The following is a 6,498-nucleotide window of genomic DNA, read 5'->3' as shown; positions in this document are numbered from 1 at the left end:
AGCCACGATGGAAAAATTGTAAACCTCTTACCCTACCCTTCAGTTTTAAAAGAGAGAAAGAAAGAAAATGATAGACAAAGAGGAACTTGGAGTAAAGACTGATTGCTGCAGAGCAGTGCGCTTGCACATGGAGCTGAGGCCAGCTGTGCCGAGGTGTTCTTCGCTGGCTGCAGAGCAACCTCACCACTCAGCACTGGGGATGCTGCACATGCACTGAAAGGGTGAAAGCTACTCTTTCTCCAATGCCTATGGTACACGTCCACAGACTTCTTTTTCTCTGTCATAGAACACAGATATACAGAGTGCTCATTTCTTTAAGATATAATCTTCTAAAGGGGAATGCTAATACTGACTTTGGGGAGGCACCACCTCCCACACACCATGGTATGGGATTTATCTGTTGATCTCCTGATGCTGCTGAGTGGAAAGCATTTGCTGAGTGCATGAGTTGCAGGGAGGGAAGATCTTGCATGTCTCTTCGTTGAAGTGGACTAACATGTTGTGATTTCAGCAGAGCCAGGGAGTTACCAGTGGTTTGATCCTCTGCATCACAGGACTACAAAGGCCATCAGCAGGATGTCAGTGATGATTTATTACATCTTGCAAAGCTCTTCAGACTGCTGAAACCCCAGTGCTAGCACTGAAGGGACTGTGTTGGCTGGCCAGTATGTGACTGATGCAGATTTTCACTCTATTCACAGGCAAGGCCTGTCTGGGGATTTCTGTCTGGGGATTTGCTGTTTTCTCTAATATCAATGCAGCATGCAAAGAGATGATACAACTGATATGTGAACACAGCATTTTTTTCTAACGCAGCAATACTACCAACAGTACCAATGGCTTTCAGATGCTGTTACCATGATGAGTTTGCCTTTTGATGCCAGAAGTAAAAGGCTAATTTGCTTATGCATAGTATTTCATACAGAAAATAAAGATAGTTATAAAATGGCAGCCTAATTGCTGAGGTGGATATATGCTTTACAAGTTATCTTTCTCCACTACTTGAAGTGTAAAGACCTTCACAGCTACAGATAGTCGTTATTGGAAGAAATACTCAGCTGCTGTACAGAGCTGAGGCAGTTCATAAAATCCTTATACTAGGTATGAAAAAATAGTTTAAATATAGTGGAACTGCAGGAAACCTACATGAAAATTCTTCATTATTGCTGGAAGTGTAAATGTCCAAAGAAGCCTGGGAAGGAGTGAAAATGCAATATTCTTTTACTGAAATCCTGAGAGGAGAGGAGAATGTCCAAAGCTAGATCAAAATATATAATCATAATAACAATAGGGAGAGAGAAAGCAATGCAGTGTTCATGTTCCCTGGATGATTAAAAAATGGGAGAACTGGAACGGATGTTAAGAAATTATTTCAGATAATCAGTGTTTCCTTCTTCAAGTCTTTCTTTGCAGTTAGAGTTCATGAAATTTCAATATATATCTGTGACCTGTTTCAGAATTGTTCTGTATTCGTATTGTGCTCACAATGACATTGAAATGCTCACAGCTGTGTAACAGAAGGCTCAGCACATTTTGTCTCGTCTGTTTTTTCTGATGCTGTCATCATGTTTTCCTGCCTGTGTTCCTTGCTGTTTGCTTTTCACTCATCCCTTTGTTGTTACTGTATTTCTATTACATGTGTTTGTATATAACAGTAGCTGGCTAAAGAGTAAAGACTTGAGAGAACACAATGGTAGAGAAAACAGTACGAAATACATATTAAAAACTATTGAAATATTAATATTGTGAGATATTGTAGAAAAAAAAAGTGAAATACTACTGAGCAAAAGCAAGAAAACTAGGAGTTACAATGTCTGTTCCTCATGTCTTATTCTAAGATATTAAGTCCTAGTTAACTGCATTCAGAAGCAGCATTGGATCTTCAGCATACACTTGCAACATCTCTTGCTTCTTAGTGCATTTTGGTGCAAGCTTTTATCTTCTTGGGAGCAAAGAACTGTATTTAAAACCCTTTGTTGCTCCAGAATCCTCACCTGTATTAACCGTAGTGCTACAGACCTCTTAATATTTGTTTCTGTGTATATGTGTACATAAGGAGAAGATTGGTGCAGACATACCTACAGTCCTCTCTGCTGAAAAGAGCAGCAGTTCTGCAAAAGAAAATCCGTGACCCAAATTCTGAGCTCAAATGGAGCCAGTGTCGCAACAAAGCTGACTCTGCAGTATAGCCTGCCCCAGGAGAACCACCAAATGCTTTCTGATGACAGTGTTCAAGGCAGCCTTTGGTGTGACCCAAGTGATTCTTTACCAGGTGAGCAGAGTAAGGCAGTATGACCTACGAGAGCGTGTGCAGGATTGAGATGGGTCTGTGCAGTGTACGTGGCCCCTTACAATATACAGAATATACGTGGCCCCTTACAATATACAGAATACTCAGATTCAGTGGTTTACATTTTAGATCAAGAAACCAAGAAATACCAAGAATCTGATCTATGTTCAGTGTATTACTCTGTTTTTCTTTGTTTTCTTTGTTTGTTTGTTTTTTCTCCTGCACATACATGGGCATCCCAATGTAATCCCTGGAATGAAAAGGAAAAACCCCTAATAGGAGCTGTAAGAGCACACTGATGTGCTCTGCAAAGCTCAGGCACCAACAGCAGAGTGCTGCCCCACTGAGGGCAGGCAGGGAGTAAGGAGTAAGGGTTGAAAGCCCTGTGCACTGCGAGCATATAATTCCAAAGATGGCATGATTACAGATTGGAGGTATAACTGTGTGTGGCTAAGTCTGCTATTCTATAGTAGCATTCATACACTGTTAAAATAACTGACCTATTTCTTTCCTGGAGGACGCTGTCTTTGTCTGCTTACCCCTATCAACACATTTATCTTGGAAGGTATTGGAAGTAATTTTCTTCCCCTTGGGAAGGAGACAGCTCACAGCTCCCACTGCCTTGCATCTGCTGGGTGGGTCGTTATTCAAGCAGCAGGATAACTGCTGTCTCAACAACTCAGCTCCAGAGATAGGGGGGATTTCAGGTCTGCAGTGCTTCCATGAGAGGCTGGCTCTGAAAGCCAGTTGTATAATTGCTGGAACAAACTTGCAGGATAACTGTGTGGTCTTTGGTTATAAGGCAGTAGCTGTTCTGGTAGGGTAAAGAGAGGGAGAATGGAGACTCTTTTTCCCATACAGGAGGAATTTGAAAGCCATGAAGTGAGGAGCTGAACAGGAAGCTGAGAGCTGCTGCAGCAGTCACTGGATGCCCAGAGCACTCCAGTTGCTAGGACACCCGTGTTTCATAGTGAGAGCAGATTTACCAAGGGATGAACTGTCATAGTTTTACTTCACCCTTTTCTCTCAGGCATCACTCTTTTCCCAGTAGAAGGTGTTTCCCACTGTCCATAACCATTTCACCCTTGGACGTGTGAACATTTCTCAGCATTGTACACGTAGAGATCAAATTGCTATTTTCAATCAGAAGAAGGTCTGAATGACTTTATTAGGGAACTGGTTCCTAAATCCTGCATTGCATTACTCCATGTGGAAGCCTGATGCACTCATATGCCTGAGCTTATTTATTCAGCCAATGTCTGCATAATCTCTTGAGGCTTAAAGGTATTATCAATATCAAAATTGGCATTAAAATAAAAATCTTGTTATTCCTTAGTGTTTTCTGGCCAGTCCCACGTTGGCAGCACAGTAAGGTAAGCATACGCAATAAGGCTTCAGGATGAGTAGCCAACTCTCCATGGCATCACTACGCCTGAGCACAGTTGGTGTTGGACATTATTTTTGGAAGGGATTTCCAGTAACAAGTAAGGTCATGAATCCGATTATAGCCTGTTGTGTGCATTTTTAGCACTGACTTCATTGGAATTAAAGAAGAGAATGCAAAATACCATTAAAGTCCTGTGAGAATGTGCTGTTTTACATACACCTGCAGTAAAAGAAAAAAAAAAAGCCAGCTTCCATTTGCAGAAGATACTGTTGTAGAACCATTAGGGTAGATACTATAGAAGTGTGGTAAGAAGTGTTATCTGAAGATGATTGTCTTAAGAGCTACATATAAGCATGGAAAAATCTTTCAGCAAATGCCTGGGCATTTTTTAGCTGTCTGTTTTACTGAGAAGTAGTGCTTTTATGTACTGCAGACAGGCTCTCTGTGCCTGTATGCCTATGCCTATTTATTCAGTAGATGCTGGTGTCTGAGTAATCCTTGTGAAACATGAAGCACAGTGAGTGACAAAGAAACTTATCTAACTGTCATTTGATGTTTGTACTGGCAATGAACCTGCAGTGTAATTTCCACTTATGCTACTCTGAAGTAGTTTATGGTAACTGTCACTCATGGTACCATTGTGTGTGGATATGAAGGTCCACAAAGAGGTAGATTAAATGTGTGGTTAATCTAAGTACTATAAGAAATAGATGCTTAGAAATATTTGTACCTTTTGGGCGTTTTTTTAAGGGATTATTTCTCTGGTTGTCTTTCATTTCTTTACATATTTTGGGAAAGAGCAGAAATACATTTTTTTTAATGATTCTCCTCTCAGTAGTAATTCCTTAAGATAGCATCTTAGGATCCATATAACTTATGTTCTGAATCAAATATGTGTCTGTATCAAATGGGTTTAACCTATTACAAAGAAATAATCCCTTCGCCAACAACCAGCCCATTGAAATCCAGACTATTTCTGCCAGTTACAGACAGGTTTTTATCCTAGGATCCTGCATTTCACAAATGCAGTCCTACAACACACTGATTTGTCCTGGGAGCTGTATTAAAGGAGAAAAAAAGGCATTCCCTTTGTTCTTGGAAACCATTTTACCTCTTCTAAATAACAATGACACAACTAACTGAGAAAGAGGCATGGTTAGTTCCTTTGAGCAGTTTATTCTTGCTTTCCTGAAAAGTTTGATGCAGTTCTTGCATCAAATTGTAACAGAAGATACATCAGCAGAAGGCGATTTCCACATTTCCAATTGTGATAATTTGCACTGAGAGGTGTGGAGCAGAGTCCAGCAGATGTGGGCTTCACTCCTGGGCGATGTTAAGATTGTTTCTTCTTGGATTTCTTGCTATTTGTGGGAATATCATTATTGAGATATTGGTCATTTCTTTTTGGGCTGAGTAGATTAACTTCCAGCCTGAAGTTATTGTACCATCGGATACAGAAGTCATATATGGATCACAGTCCCATACAAGTAATGTGGACCCGCTGTGTGTTGCCAATTGTCAGGAACAGGTCACAGGCTTTTGTCTGTTGCTCGTGGTTGTGGGTTTTCATTTCATCCAGGCATCACCTGGATGTGTGCAGGCAGCTCATGTTTTCTCCTTGCCTGTGAGCCAGCCTGGCTGGACATAAGCCATCTCTTCTCCAGAAGCCATGTAGTCACCTGAGCCCTTGTTCCTGGTCAGCCAGATATGAGTCAGCCCCAACCTAGAAGCCATGTAACCACTTAGAGCACATTTAGAAGAGATGCGCAGCTGGGCACTCGTTCCCAAATGAGCCATAAGTGGCCAAGGACAAGAACTGAGTAAGAAATGATGTAAGTAGAAAATGGTAAGTGAACTTTACATTCATGTAGATTAATTGCAAATTCACCCCTCATCAAACACAAAACCAATCTAAACGGTGAAATTTGTATGCGTTTTTAAAGATCTTGCACTTTACTACTTTTTTTTTTTACTTTTATTTTATGTCACATAGTTGTCTTAATGTAAAGAGAAGCCATAAGAGCCCAGAAAATTAGCTTTGGGTTTCTAAATAAGGGGATAATTTTAAAGTGAAGAATCCATTTCGCATCTTTGTTTAAGGTATGATGTAAAATACCATCAAACAAATGTACAGTAAAGCAGGATCTGGTTTTGCCTTAGTGGAGCTGTGAGTAAGTCAGAGGGAGTTTGCTCATACTCTTGAGATTCCCTGTGAGACTGTACAAAATGCTGCACACTGCCTTTGCAGCAGGAGCTCAGTCCTGCCGTCCGTGTTCACCCCAGAAAAAGGAATACAATGCTCGCAGAGTCAGGCCCAAGGACACAGTTAAATCCTCCTATTACTCCAACACATTGTCTCACCAAGACCACTGTAAAGGAAGGCCCTCATAATTTAGAAAGTGCATATAATCCAGGTTATTCCTGTCACATCTTTTCTAGAAAAAAAAAAGGTAAGTATTTTATGGTCAGGCTATCCAACCAATCAAACACTTCTTTTAATCCCCTGTCAAATTTAGGTAATGTCAAAAGGAATTTGTTTGGTTTTGTGTTCATTTCCATTACCGAGATCTCTGTTACACAGTCCTAATTTTGCAGTCCTGATTCTGGGGAATTGATTCCCGTGAGTGGGAACTTTTTCTGTCATTAGAGGTGGAAAGATCAGGCCTCTGTGTTGTCATGTGAAAGTAACCATAGCATGCTATAACTGACAATCAGATGCTATTTTTGTAATACAGATTTTTTAGCTTGATTGTTTCAATTTGTAGTTTTCATACTTTCCCATCTCTCATTTTCAACTTACTGTGATAAAAACCTGATATCC

This window comes from Meleagris gallopavo, chromosome Z, assembly GCF_000146605.3.
Source record: "Meleagris gallopavo isolate NT-WF06-2002-E0010 breed Aviagen turkey brand Nicholas breeding stock chromosome Z, Turkey_5.1, whole genome shotgun sequence".
Taxonomy (NCBI): domain Eukaryota; kingdom Metazoa; phylum Chordata; class Aves; order Galliformes; family Phasianidae; genus Meleagris; species Meleagris gallopavo.
Note: the sequence above shows the minus strand (reverse complement) of the source record.